Source organism: Marmota flaviventris, chromosome X, assembly GCF_047511675.1.
Source record: "Marmota flaviventris isolate mMarFla1 chromosome X, mMarFla1.hap1, whole genome shotgun sequence".
In the NCBI taxonomy this organism is placed as follows: domain Eukaryota; kingdom Metazoa; phylum Chordata; class Mammalia; order Rodentia; family Sciuridae; genus Marmota; species Marmota flaviventris.
Window position 1 is genome coordinate 42,264,360 of NC_092518.1, and position 16,168 is coordinate 42,280,527.

Below are 16,168 nucleotides of genomic sequence, written 5' to 3' on the forward strand. Positions count from 1 at the left end.
GTATGTGTGTGTGTTTTCATATTATTTTTTTAAATATTTTTTAGTTGTAGTTGGACACAATATCTTTATTTTTATTTATTTATTTTTATGTGGTGCTGAGGATCAAACCCAGTGCCTCACACGTGCTAGGCAGGTGCTCTACCGATGAGCTCCAGCCCCAGCCCCTGTGTATTCATATAATATGTGAACAAATTGTTGATGCAAGTCAAGAAGAAGGGAGGCTTCTATCTACAGATGGAATTGTGAGTTCTAATTTATAAAGGAGCCAGTTCACTAATGGGCCCCTATTTTAGTCCCAAACCTTTTGCCTGGTGGTAAAAAGTGTTGCTTGACTCAGGTAAAATTTCTTTGCTTCTTCCAGGTAATTATGTTCTCAAAAGGCTATTGTTAGTGGGGCCAAGTGGCACATGCCTGTAACTCCAGCTACTCCAGAGGCTGAAGCAGGAGGATTGCAAGTTAGAGGCCAGCCTGGCAATTTAGCAAGAACTTGTTTCAGAAATAAAAACGGCTGGGGGTCTGACTCAGTCGGGGAGCACTTGCATAGATAGCATGTGTGAGAACCTTAATTTGTTCCCCAGCACCACAATGAAGAAAAGTTATTGTCAGAGAATCCTGAACCTGTTTGATCACCTGAGATACACAAATCAGCCAGAGACATCACAGTTTTAGAAACAATTGTTTCTAAATCATCCCTAATTGTTAAGTAATTATTGTGATAACTTGTATTTGACTTAGATCTAGGCCACTGGTGAAAAGAAATGATAGGCAGAAGGTGGTTGTCTGAGTATCATACGAACACTCAGCCTAGAATGGATAATAAAGATAAATTGAGGCTGGGGTGTAGCTCAGTGGTAGCTTCTGGACTGGGATTCATAAGATCCTGGGTTCCATCCCCAGCACTGCAAATGACAGTATAAAGCATAATGTAAATTACTATCCTGGTGCAGGGGCACACACCTTATATTCCCAGCTACTCCAGAGATTGAGACAGGAGGTTTTCAAGTTGGAAGTCAGCGATAAATTTCGGTCCCTGCTGAGCAAAGACAAACTGGAGTTCATAGCCAAAATGAACAGGTATAGAAAAAATGGTCATGTGCCTAGTAGGGATGATTTTTAAAAATCTTCCAATATAGTAGCCATGGCATGAAATAGTTGTTACAGACCAATTTAATATGTCATCCCTAATTAATTCAAGAATTCATCTGTTTTCAGGATTGACCAAACAGGCAGACAGTGGGAAGTAACCCTCACCTCTTCTCCATTCCTAATTGGGATTGTACACAATGTCCACAGAATTCCAAGCTGACTTAATTTTTTTATTTTGTTTTTGGAGACAGTCTAGCCATGTTGCCCAGGTTGTCCCAAGGTCCTGGTCTTAAACAGTCCCCCCTACCTCAGTCTTAGTAGCTTGGACTCTGGGCATATGTACATTTAATCTTAGGGGAGGAGGGTTCCCACCATGACATGTCCGATAATTACTTTCCTATATGATGTGCTTCACCCAAACAAAATGTCTTCTTCCTCCCCTCTTGAAATCGTAATAAACCAATCTTGGTAACCATTCATCTCAGGAGGAGCAGAAGCTCCCTGGGGAATAAATGGCACTGGTCCTCTGTGTCTGCCCTGTAACGTGGTCTGACGAGCCATTTCAGACATTCTCTCCATCTCTTTCATGGGCCAGAATACTAAAATAAAACAGATTTTTATCAGCTTCAGATTTCATGGAATTAGTGTTTCTACTGAACCCACAATTGAAAATGAGCTCTAAAGTTTGTGAGTATAGCCCTTTTGAACACCTAGCCCTAGGCAGAATACCTGGTTTCCCTGAAAGATCATTGAGCTTTCAATGTTTCCCCTTGAGAGGAGGCCTGATCCCTCATTTTGAGGACAGGACTTGTTACCTTCAGAGATGCTTGCACAAAGTAAGGAGGCTTGTCAAATCTGCCTTTTGTTTATGGTGCAGAAAAGCTGGTTGCTAAAGGTCCTTTGAGTCGGCTTGTGCGTATTTTGTTTTACAGTCCTCCTTCTATATCCATGGATTTAAGCAACCAAGAATCAAAAGATATTTTGGAAATAAACAGCGTTTGTACTGAACATACACAGACTATTTTTCTTGCCCCTATTTCTTAAACAATATAATGTAACAACTATTTACATAGCATTTACGTTGTGTTAGGCATTATAAGTAACCTAAAGGGGATTTATAGTATATGGAGGATATGTATAGGTTATATGCAAACACTATACCATTTTACAAAATATACTTGAGCATCCCAGGATATTGGTATCCAAGGGAGAGGGTGCCTGTGACTAATCCCCCACAGGTACCAAGAGACCACAATACACACACACACACTTTTTTGTGTTATTGGTAGTTGAACTCAGAGGGTTCTACCACTGAGCTACATGCCCAGATATTTTTACTTTTTGAGACAGATTCTCGCTAAGTTGCCCATCTTAATGGGCAATCCTTCTGCAATCCTTCTGTCTCACCCTCCCAAATAGTTAGTATTACAGGTATGTGCCACCATGACCAGTAACCACTGTATTTTGGAAAGATATTGCTTACAAGATATTGATCCCCACACCTCAAGCTCTGAATAGGTAATAAGATATGGGGGTCTTCCACACTTTGATCCCCATTACATGATGAAGACCTTGGCATGGGGAGAGTTCAGCTGCTGTTCTTTAAGACCAAACTGAGGCTAAGATGGCAAAATTTACATTACCACACCATCCTCCTCCCCTTACCTTCCTGCCACTCCTGGCCCTTGGTATCCACAACTGTGGGGTACCTCCTGTGGACAGGAACAACCTAAGGGAGCATCATTTCCAACCCCTCAGACCCAGTGCTTACATTTTTAAAAAAATTCTTTTTAGTTTTAGATGGACACAATATCTTTATTTTATTTTTCTTATGGAGTGCCGGGGATCAAACCCAGTACCTCAGGCATCCTAGGCAAGCTCTCAACCACTGAGCCACAACCCCAGCCTGAAGTGCTTACTTTTAATAAGAAACATTTTTGGAGGCCTCTTTTTATCATCCTGAAGTGACATTCACGTATGTTACCATTCTTGTGTGAGGCTGCTGCCAAAATCAGGCCCAAGCCCATTGAATGCCAAAGCATCATCATGGTGAAAACCAGAATCTGCCTATCAGGAATCCCAAAACACACCTCCAGGGCAGGCAGGAACAGAACCCTGTCTGTCTTGTTCACTGCAGTATCCCCACCACCTAGAACAAGACCCTGCATGCAATGAGGAGAAAACTGTACAGTCTAGGTATCTATGCTATGGTTTATTGTCCTCTTCCAACAAGGCTTCCCTGTCCTTTCTTCACTCCCCCTGCCAGAGGAAAAGGAGAAAAAACAACTCATGAGTGCCAGAGGTCCAGCCTCCTCCCATAGAGTTGTCCATACTGTTCACTGAAGCTATGGACAAATGGATCTCTCAGTCCTGGTGGGGGTAGGTGAGGACTGGGTCTGCACAGAAAAGCAGAGACATCTATAAAGGTAAGAATGTGGGGCTGGGGTTGTGACTCAGCAGTAGAGCCCTCGCCTCACACTTGCCAGACCCTGGGTCCGATCCTCAGCACCACATAAAAAAACAAGTGAAATAAAGGTGTTGTCTCCAACTACAACTAAAAAATAAATATGAAAAATTTTTTAAAAAGTTAAAAAGGTAAGAATGGGCACGTGGGGCTGAGGTTGTGGCTCAGCGGTAGAGTGCTGGCTTAGCATGTGCAAGTCGCTGGGTTCGATCCTCAGCACCATATAAAAATAAATAAATAAAGGTTAGAAGAAAAAAAAAAAGAATGGGCACATGCCTGTACTCTCAGCAACTCAGGAGGCTGAGGCAGGATCCCAATTGAAAATCAGCCTCAGCAACTTGGTAAGACCCTGTCTCAAAATAAAAACAACCAAAAAAAAAAAAAAAAAAGGAAAAAAGGATTGCCTGGGAGTATTGGGAGTATAGCACAGTGACACAGTATGTATTAGAACACTTGCCTGGTATGTGTGTGGCCCTGGGTTTGAGCCTCAAAACTAGTGGAGAAAAAAAGCGCTGGCCAAGTGGTTAAAACTAGAATCTGAAGCCCTCCAGCCTAACTCATCTCAGCTGTGTACCTTCTGGTAATTTTGAATGCCTCAGTCTTTTCACCCACGAAGTGAAGATAATAATAGTAGTTATGGTTGTTATGACTGAGATCATTCGTGTAAAGCAATTAGGACCAAGTTTGATAAGGTATAATAATGCTTTTGTTGTTGTTAACAAAAGAGCTGAGTAAAATGAATAAAAGAAATATCCGTTTTGCCCAGCACTCTCCCACCCACTCAATCCCCTCCGCACATTTCTCCATCCGACTTTCAGGTCCAACCAACTCTCCGTGTACCAATTTTTGTAGCGTCAGGAAAATAGTCACATCTCAATCTGTGTGCCCTCAGAAATGTCCACCCCCAAGTATGTGACGGTGGCAGTGTCCAAATCCCCGTGTGAGTACATTCCCCAGTCTGTGTGACCTCAGGAGTGGCAACCTGGAATGAACCACGCCAAGCGTGGGGAAGAACGCACGATGGAGCATACCACTACCAAGGGTCGGCCATCTTGCAATGTACCATTTTGTTTGTGGGGAAGGAGTATGGAATACAGTGAAGGAATATCTCTTCATGTATAGGGACGGGCCTGCTTGTCGCAAGGTCGGGTCCTGTCCTGCCTACTAACACTCACTTTGGACGGATCTCACTCTTCGGTCAGCCCTCAGCCTCTCTCACAATGGCCGTTTTATTACCTCACCCCTCCTCTATTTTTTTAATTTTGAACCAGCTCTCAACGCACCCTAGCAGGCAATTGGCTCAGGAGCTGGACCTCTGCGGGCTCTGATTGGTGGATGAATGAATTGCTGCGCATAAAGCCCCACCTGCATTCTTGCCCCCCCCCGCCCCCCCCCCTTAACTCCGATTAGTCACTGATTGGGGCAAGGTGGTGGTTCCATCACTCCTTAATGCTGGTACATCAGGAGTTTCTGGAGCCTGACTTCCAACGGTGCCTCATTGTATCGCACTATTCACCTGTAAAGTAGCAGAGGAGGGTGCTTAGGATTGGAACTTAGTGACACTACACATCAGGATGTGACACCTGGTGAGCTGGGCGTTTCCATCTTAACCTCTTAACAAGCCCAGTATGTTTCTGTTGCCAGAATGAATCCAAACCTTCTTAAATTCATTTATTTTTCAGTCTCTCAAAACAATACTATTTGGGGCTGGGGATGTGGCTCAAGTGGTAACGCGCTCCCCTGGCATGCGTGGGGTGCTGGGTTCGATCCTCAGCACCACATAAAATAAAATAAAGGTGACCACCGAAAACTGAAAAATAAATATTAAAAAAAAAATTCTTAAAAAAAAAATACTATTTGGATCTGCTGGTGGGACACGCACAGTGGGTAATTGATTGTCTCAAACCATAAATCTCACAGAACACTTGTGCATGCTTGTAATCCCAGAAACTGGAGGCTTTGCTGGGAGGATCACCAAGTTAAGAGACCAGACTGGGTAACTTAACAGGACCCTGTTTAAATTTTTTTAAAGGCGGTGGTGATGTGGCTCAGTGATAGAGCATCTACTGCCCACATATACTCTCTCTCTCTCTCTCTCTCTCTCTCTCTCTCTCTCTCACACACACACACACACACACACACACACACACACGAAATACCCACAAAACAAATTGCCAAATGAACACCACATGGTTTTTTTTTAAAAAAAAAAAAATAGGTGTATATGACAGCAAAATTCATTTTGGTTCATTGTACACAATTGCAGCACAACTTTTCATTTCTCTGGTTGTACACGATGTGGCATCAACCCTATGTTCAGTCTAGGGTAATGATGTACCTAGGGTAATGATGGCCATCTCATTCCACCATCTTTCCTGCCCCCTCAACCTCTCTACCCTTCCTCCCCTTTGCCCAAAGTTCCTCCATTTTTCCCCAAGCTCCCCCCTCCCCGTTTTGGATCAGCATCCATTGATCAGAGATAACATTCAGCCTTTGTTTTTTTGGGATTGGCTTACTTCACTTAGCATGATATCATCCTACTCCATCCATCTACCTGCAAATGCCATGATTTTATTCTCTTTTAATGCTGAGTAATATTCCATTGTGTATATATACCACAGTTTCTTTATCCATTCATCTATTGAAGGACATCTAGGTTGTTTCCAGTTTAGCTATTGTGAATTGTGCTGCTATTATCATTGATGTAGCTGTGTTACTATAGTATGCTGATTTTAGTCCTTTGGATATAGACCAAGGAGTGGAATAGTGGGTCAAATGGTATCCCATGGTCTTTTAATAGTGTTTTAAAGTTATGTTAGTTTTACTCCTCTGACAAAACAGGTCCAAAGTTTAAAGCCTTCCCAAAGCTGTAAATGAGCCAGGCATGGTTGTGCACACCTATAATCCCAGCTATGCAAGAGGCTGAGGTAGGAGGGTCCCCAAGTTGTAGGTCAGCCTGGGCAATTTTATAAGACCCTATTGCAAAATAAAATGGGCTGGGATATAATTTAGTGGTAAAGTGCCCCCAGGGTTTAATCCCAGTACTGGAAATAAATAAATAAATAAATGTTATAAATGGCTGGGCTTTTGATAATTTTTTGAAAAATAAATACTTTGTTTCTCTCATGTTTAAACTCATGGTTTTGGAGTATTAGGCCTGGCCAGGTGGAACAAGGTTGGCACAGTTGACATGAGTTATTTAATACATATCTAGGTGATGTAGCCAGTCACCTGTTTGAAGTTTGCATTTTTTACATTAAACATATGTGTAAATTAGACATACTATGGTGCATGAATCATAAAAGAATACATATTAATAAACACATGATCCATATGGATACAGACAGAGATGATAATAGATGGAATAGTGGAGCGTCAGGTTACAGCCCTAGGTCATTCACACACTGGAGGGGAAGGAATGTTGATAATTTAACTTGGGGCTCAAAATTCTAGGAATATTCAGCCCTGTGACCCTTACCTCCAACAAACAGAACAAATTTTCCTAAAATTAGACTGGAAGCTCCAAATCTGTTCCCAGTGCTGCCTCCACCACTGAAAACCCAAGCCAACCTTTAATCCTGAGGAAGATCATTTTATTTTATTTATTATTATTTGTGGTACTAGGGATTGAACCCGAGCTTCGTGCACAGTAAGCAACTGTTTTACCACTGAGCTACATTCCCATTCCCTCCCCCTATCTTTTTTTTTTTTTTTTTTTTTTGATACCAGGGATTGAATGCAGAGGCACTCAACTACTGAACCTCATCCCCAGCCCTTTTTTTATTCTGAGACAGGGTTTTGCTAAGTTGCATGGGACCCTGTGAAATTGCTGAGGCTGGCTTTGAACTTGTTGTCCTCCTGCCTCAGCCCCTGAACCACTGGGATTTCAGGTGTGCACCACCTCCCTCCCCTTTTTTCTAATGTTGAGAAAGGGTCTCATTAAGTTGCCCAGACTGGCCTTGAACTTATGATCCTACTATGTCAGCTTCCCTACTAGCTGGAATTCATAAGCATGTGTCACCACATAGGGCTAAGATTATTATTTTATATATTCTTTGGTGATGGGGATCAAACCCAGGACCTCAATCATGGTAGGAAAGTGCTCTACCACTGAGCTAAATTCCCAGCCCCAAGATTATTATTTTAAATATGTACATATAAGAGATTGGGATGGTGGGTAAATAAACCAATGGTGGACATTTGCCAGTTGCAATGGTACAAGTGTCTGTTTTCCCAGCTACTCACGAGTCTGAGACCAGAAGACCACTTGAGCCTTAAAGTTCAAGAAAAGTAGGGCTGGGGTTGTAGCTCAGTGGTAGAGTACTTGCATAGGACGTGTGAAGCACTGGGTTCCATCTCCAGTACCACATAAAAATAAATATAACAAAGATATTGTGTCCATCTAAAACAATATATATATAAAGTGTGTGTGTGTGTGTGTGTGTGTGTGTATAGTTTAAGAAAAATCTGGGGTAAGACAGAGATAACCTATCTTAAATGTGGGCATTTTGCCATCACTGAATGTTTATGTGCATAACTGGGTTTGTAACATATATATCTCACTTTAGGGGACATAGCAGGTGAGTGATCCATTGTTACTCTTTGGGGTCTCACCCTACTGGTAATAGAAATGGTATAACCAAAAATGAACTATATGATCTTTTTCAGAAAAAGACACCAAAAGTCATAGTTTACAAAGATAGGAATGAACCAAGCTCGGTGGCGCATGCCTGTAATCCCAGAGGCTCTGGAGGCCAAGGGAGGGGGATCTTGAGTACAAAGCCAGCCTCAGCAAAAGCGAGACCCTAAGCAACTCAGAGAAACCTTGTCTCTAAATAAAATACAAAATAGGGCTGGGGATGTGGCTCAGTGGTCAGTATGCCTGAGTTCAATCCCAAGTAACACCCTCCCCCACCAAAAAAAAAAAAAAAAAAAAGATAGGAATGAACAGAAGAAAATCTTTAGCTTCTTAATAAAAGAATAATTCTTGGGGCTACAGTTGTGGTGCAGTGGTAGAGAGCTTACCTAGCATGTGTGAGGCACTGGATTCAATCTTCAGCACCACATAAAAATAAATAAATAAAAAGGTATTGTGTCCATCTACAACTAAATAAATTTTAAAAAAATAATAAGTGATAAGTCTATGTGAAAAGAATAAAATAATTAAAAATTCTCACCTTCCCAAGTAGGGGGTGTAGCTCAGTAATAGAGTGTTTGTTTAGCATACCCCAGACCCTGGGTTCAGTATTATTATATTAATATAAGGTATTTGGCATGAGTGAGGCAGAGTGAAACAGAATCTCTTCTCCTTAGCCAAGTGTGGCAGTTCATGCCTTTAATCTCAGTGACTCAGGAGCCTTAGGAAGGAGAAACACAAGTTCAGGGCCAGCTTCAGCAATTTAGCATGGACCTAAGCAACTTAGTAGACCCTATCTTAAAATAAAAAATAAAAAGGGCTGGGGATGTGTCTCAGTGCTTAAATACCTCTGAGTTCAGCCCTTAATATAAAAAAAAAAAGTGCTGGGGATCTATCTTCCTTCCATAACACTCTGAATATCAGCTTATGATGTCCCTGAACAACTTAGTGATTTGGTTACCACAAAATTAAAAACAGATGCCCGACTACAGGGGAGTCTGTGGCCAGAGAGCTCCAGTCAGCTTCTGAGCCACTTTCCTCATTCCAAAGATTTATTTCCCCAGAAGAAATAAATCATGTATTAAAATGAGAATAAATAAATGGAATAAAACATATTGTAATTGTTTATAAAAAAATGCATTTGGGGGTGGGGGCTGGGGTTGTGGCTCAGTGGTAAAGCACTTGCCTAGCACATGCGAGGTGCTGGGTCCATCATCAGTACCACATAAAAACAAATAAGTAAAATAAAGATAATGTGTTGAATTACAACTAAAAAATGCATTTGGGGGTGGATCATTTGCAAAGATTTGAATAAAATTCTGTTCCCACCCAATTCTCATGTTGAAGCCCTAACCCCAAATGTGACTGTATCTGAGATAGGGCCATTAGGCTGAGGTTATAACTCTGTGGTAACAGCTCTTGCTTAGCACTCATGAGGCCCTGGATTCAATCTCCAGCACCACAAACAACCCACAGCCCAAAATATGTATGTGTGTATATGTGTGTTTGTGTGTGATAGGACCTTTAAGGAAATAATTATGGCTAATGAGGTCATAAGTCCTATCTCTACTCTGATAGGACTGATGTTCTCATAAAAAGAGGAAGAGACAGCAGGGATGTGTATGCACAGAGAATAGGAACAATAAGAAGGGGGCCATCTGCAGGCTAAGGAGAGGACTGACCAGAAACTAACCCTGGTGGCACCCAGATTCAGAGTCAAGCACCTTGGCTGTCCTTAAAATTATGTATGGGTGATAACTTTGGGAAATGAAAAAAAATTTTTTTTAAGCAATTACAATCCTTTGCCAAAGAAGTGCTTTTACAAGGTATACTATAGGCAATGTTGGTATATAATTTCAGTACTTAGGGCTGGGACTGTAGCTGATTGGCAGAGTGCTTGCTTAGCATGTGTGAGGCACTGGGTTCGATTCTTAGCACCACATAAAAATAAGCAAATAAAAAATAATTTCAGTATTAATTATTAGTCTGAACCACCAAAATGAAGATACTGTCTAATTTCAAATGTGGAAAGAGCATCCTTCAAGTTCCAGAGGGAAAAGACAATCAAAATTGCCTATTTTAATATGTTTGCTCCCTGGGTTCAATACCCCAAATAATAATAATGATAATAACAATAATGATAATGACAACAATAATACTGTTTAACCATTCTATTATAAAATTTGTTACATTGTGAAAAAGTAGTTAGAATTTTCAGTTGGTTGCAAAACAAAACTCATAATGTTGAAATACATTACAATCTCCAGCAGCAATTATTGGACATTGAGCAAGGGGGAAGTAAGCCTTCCTCTACCAAGTATGACTTCTTCTAATGATTTTCTAAAACATTCTCTTTTTTTTGGTACCAGGGATTGAACTCAGGGGCACTCAATCACTAAGCCTCATCCCCCACCCCTTTTAATATTTTATTAGACAGGCTCTCAATGAGTTGCTTATTGCCTCACCATTGCTGAGGCTGGCTTTGAACTCGAGATCCTCCTGTCTCAGCCTCCTGAGCCACTGGGATTACAGGTATGTGCCACTGTGCCTGGCTTCTAAAACATTCTTTAATGCAATACTATTGAGAGGGTCTTTTATTCCTTGCCCAAATGAGCATTGAGTTTCAGGATATGAATTTGTTTCATATTTTTTTTAGTTGTTGATAGACTTTTTTTTATTTATACATGGTGCTAAGAATCGAACCTAGTGCCTCACACATGGCAGGCAAGTGCACTACTGCTGAACCAGAGCCCCAGCCCCTACAGTTCATATTTTTTAAGTATTTTTTTGTCATCAGTGGGCCTTTATTATTTTTTTTTACTTACTTATATATGGTGCTGAGGATCAAACCCAGTCCCTCACATGTGCTAGGTAAGAGCTCTGCCACTAAGCTATAGCCCCAGATCCATCATTTCATATTTTTATGAAGTAATGAGTAAGTGGTTTGTGTGTTACTGTCAATAGAACCCAGGGTGCTTTATTATTAAGCTATATCCCCAGTCCTTTTATTATTCATTAATTTATTCATTTGTTTATTTATATGTTGGCATCAGAGATTGAACCCAGGATGCTTAACCACTGAGCCATATAGCCAGCCCCTTTTATTTTGAGACAGGGTCTTACTAAGTTGCTGAGGCTGGCATTGAACTTGCAATCCTCCTGCCATGGCCTCCTGAGTCACTAGGATTACAGGTGTACACCACCATGACTGGCGTTAATTATTTTTTAATTATTTTTAAATGTATTATTATTATTATTATTATTATTGGTACTGGGAATTGAACACAGGGATGCTTTACCACTGAGCTACATCACCAGCCCTCTTTAATTTTTTTTTTTTTTTGAGATATGGTCTTACTAATTTGCTTGGGCCATGCTAAATTGCTGAGACTGACTTTGAACTTGCAATGCTCCCACCTTAGCCTCCCAAGTAGCTGAGATTATAGGTGGGATGCCTGGCCCTTTTTATTTTAATTTTGATACAGAGTCTTGCCAAAGTGCTGAGACTGTCCTGGAACTTGTTATTCTCCTGCTTCAGCCTCCTTCATCACTGGAATTACAGATGTGCAACATCACTCCAGGCATCAACAAATATCTTGAGTGACAATTATTCCCAGGCACAGAGTTCAGCCCTGTGCTAAATAACATAGGAAGAACAGCAGCCTTACAGAGCCTCTGTCTAGTAAGGAAGATGGACTGGTCACCAGCTGATTTTTTTTCTTTTACAATATTGGGGGTTGCACCCAGGGGCACTCTACCAATAAGATTCACCCCTAAGGCCTTATTATTTTCTATTTTGAGACAAGGTCTCACTAAATTGCCCAAATTGACCATGAATATATAGTCTTCCTGCCTCAGCCTCCTGAATTGCTGAAATTACAGGTGTGTGTCACCATGTCCAGCTACCAGACATTTGCTATTACTTGGCTCCAAAATGAATCTAAACTCAATTCAGTTAATAACCCTTCTCATTCTAAAGATACTGCTATGGAATTGTGTTTTTTTTTTTTTTTCTTGTTGTTGTTGTTCTGGGGATTGAACCCAGGGGCACTCAACCACTGAGGCACATCCCAGCCCTGCTTTATATTTTCTTTAGTTGCTGAGTGCCTCACCATTTCTGAGGCTGGCTTTGAACTTGCGATCCTCCTGCCTCTGCCTCCTGTGCTACTGGGATTACAGACCTGAGGCACCACAACCGGCTGGAATTGTGTCTTTTAAAATACAGTCAAGGGCTGGGGATGTGGCTCAAGCGGTAATGCTCTTGCCTGGCATGCGCGGGGCGCTGGGTTCAATTCTCAGCACCACATAAAAATAAAGATGTTGTGTCCACCGAAAACTGGAAAATAAATATTAAAATCTCTCTCTCTCTCTCTCTCTCTCTCTCTCTCTCTCTCAAAAAAAAAAAAAAATACAGTCAAACCAGCTGCGCATGGTGGTGCACACCTGTATTATCAATGTCTCAGGTCCCTGAGGCAGGAGGATCAAGAGTTCAAAGCCAGCCTCAGCAACAGCAAGGCACTAAGTAACTCAAATAGGGCTGGGGATTTGGCTAAGTGGTTGAGTTCCCCTGAGTTCAATCCTGGGTTGCTGCCCTCCCCCCAAAAAAAGGGATGGTGGCTCATGCCTATAATCCCAGTAATTTGCAAGACTGAGGCAGAAAGACCATCAAGTTCAAGACCAGCCTCACCAATTTATTGAGCCTATCAGCCACTTAGCAAAACACTGCCTCAAAATTAAAAGAACTGGGCCTGAGCACAGTGGTGTATGCCTGTAATCCCAACAATTTGGGAGGCTGGGGTGAGAGGATTGCCAAATTCAAGGCCAGCCTCATGAATTTAGTGAGAGTCTGTTTCAAAATTAAAAAAAAAAAAGGACTGGGGATGTGGCACAGTGGCAAAGCAGGAGAGAGAGAGAGAGAGAGAGAGAGAGAGAGAGAGAGAGAGAGAGAGAGAGAGAGAGAGAATATGAACTGGGAATATAGCTGTGGTCAAGCACCCCTGGGTTCAATCCCAGTACCAAATAAGTAATAAAAAATATAGGTAGATGGATTTAATTTAATATAGTTAAACAAGATACAGAGGTGCACACTGGTTATCCCAGTGATTCAGGAACCTGAGACAGGAGGATCACAGGTTCAAGAACAGCCTCAACAACTTAGCAAGACCCCATCTCAAAATTTAAAAATTAAAATAAAAAGGGTTGGGGATGTATCTCAGTGGTAAAACACCCCTGAGTTCAATCCCCAATACAAAACAGAAAGAAGCAGAATAGGAGGAGGAAGGAAAGGAAGAGGAGAAAGAAGAAGGTGTTGAATGAGTAAATAAATGAATGTGTGAATGGGACTGGGTATGTGGACTTGGTGTATTGCTCATGATGGTACAGCACTTGTCCAGCATAAGCAAGGCACTGGGTTTCATATCCAGTACTGCAAAAAAAAAAATGCTCATGATACATTCCAAAGGTTCCTACAAACACCCATAGTCTCTCTTAGCACAGATTTTCATTTTGTTTTTGTACTGAGGATTGAACCCAGGGCACTTAACCACTGAGCCACATCCCAGCCCTTTTTATTTTTATTTTTTAATTTTGAGATAGGGTCTCACTAAGTTCCTTAGGGCCTCATTAAATTGCTGAGGCTGGCTTTGAACTTGAAATCCTCCTGCCTCATCCTCCTGAGCCTCTGGGATTATAGGTGTGAGCTACCATGGCCAGCTCATTAGCACACATTTTGCCTCTTTCCATAAGTCCAGGTCTATGCTGTTCTTCCTGGAGAGGGGACATAACAAAAAGTGACAAAAATGAATGAGCATGGGCCTTGTGGGAGCAATGCTAAACCGACCATCTAGAAAAAATTTGAACATCAGGCAGTATGCTCTGGTGAGGAGGTGGGCAGTGCTCTAGGAATCAGGAGAGCACTGTGGGGGCTGGGGATGTGGCTGAAACGGTAGCGTGATCGCCTGGCATGCGTGTGGCCCGGGTTCGGTCCTCAGCACCACATACAAAGATGTTATGTCTGCCGAAAACTAAAAAAAATAAATATTAAAAAAATTCTCTCTCTCTCTCTCTCTCTCTCTCTCTCTCTTTAAAAAAAATGAATGATTTAAGAAAATAAATGAAAACAATTAAATGCATCTCTTAAAAAAAAAAAAAAAAAGGAGAGCACTGTGCTATGTGGTCTGAATGTGTACCCCCAAAGTCAAATGTTGAAATGTAATCATCAACAGATGGTATTTGCAGGTGGTACATTTGAGAAGCAAAACCCTCATTCATTGGATTAATGCCCTTATAAAAGACCTTTCTTGCCAATCTATCTTGTGATAATACAGAAAGAAAGCACATGTATGAATCAGGAAAAGGCCCTCATAAGAAATCTGCCAGACCCTGCCAATGCCTGGATCTTGGATTTCTCAGCTTCCAGAACTGTGAGAAACATATTTCTGCTTTTCTTTGTCCTCTGATACTGGGGATTGAATCCAGGGGCACTAGACCACACTAATCTACATCCCCAAACCCTTTACTTTCTCTCATTTTTGCAATACTGGGGAATTGAACTCAGGGCCACTTTACCACTTTTTATTTTTTCCCCCATTTTTAAATTTTGAGACAAGTTCTTGCAAAGTTACCCAGACTGGCCTCAAACTTGCAATCCTCCTGCCTTGGACTCCCTGGTAGCTGAGATTATAGGCATGCCCCACCATGCCTGACCACTATTATTAGTTACAGGCCACCTGGTCTGTGTTATTCTGATATGGCAGCCCCAATAGACTAGCACAGGCAGTAAGGAGAGGGAGCTGAAGGAAGAAAATCAAATGATGTCATTGAGGAGGAAGTAAAGTTTGATTATTCCAATTTAGTTTCTCAATTTCAATATAATAACAATCACATTAATACAGATTATACATGGAAGAGTCTGACCTGTTACCTTAGAGGTCAAATGCTAATAAGTAGGATACATACAAATACTTCCACCTCAAGAAATTAGTTATTTACATGTGCTTATTATTACAAGTGATTAGTCATTTGTTGGGAATTACAGGACCCTTGGACACTACTTGTCCCCTTTTCCCTGCTCTCACCTCCTGGATCCTGGTCCTCCATTGAGCTTCCCTCAGTCATGCATTCTTTATCCTCAAGACTTTGAGCCCCTGTCCTTGCCTCTGCTTCTGCTAATCTCCTTCATGTACAGTAAAAGTGCTATGCTCTCCAAGGAGGTGCAGAGTAGTTGTAGGACAGAATAATGACTCATACTTCTCTATTTCCTCCACAGTGCCTGGGTGAGATGGAGAAAATTGTACAATATGTATGTGATTGTCTTGTCCATTATGAACTTCTGTAACAAAATACCTGAGGCTAGGTCAATTACTGAAAGTATTCTACACTTTATTGCAGTGCTGGGAATTAACCCCAAGGGTACGCTACTACTTAGCTACATCCCTAGTGCTTCTTAATTTTTTTTTTCAGTGAGGGTGTCGCTAGGTTGCCCAGGCTGAACTTGAACATGTGATCCACCTTCCTCAGCCACCTGAGCTGGTGTGTGCCAGGGCTCCTGAATCTGAGACTGGGTAATTTATAATGAGCAAAAATTTATTGACTCACAGTTTTGGAGGCTGGAAAGTCCAGTATTAAGGTGCTGATAGCTGGTGAGGGCCTTGCTGCATCATACCATAATGGAAGAGCAAAAAAGAAAGTAAGGGAGTGAGAAAGAGGAGTTGAATACATCCTTTTCTAGGATACCCACTCCAATGGTAAAGAACCCATTCCTTCCATAACACATTAATCCATTCACATCACCCTCATGGCTTAATGTGAGGTCCCATCTTCCAACACTGTTTCTTTGGGGATTAATTTTCAAACACACACTTTGGGGGGAAACCCATTCCAATCTCAGCAGTACAACTTAGTGAGATCCTATCTCAAAAAAAATGAAAAGGCTGGGTATGTAGCTAAGTGATAGAGTGCTTCTGGGTGCCAGCAGGTCTGTC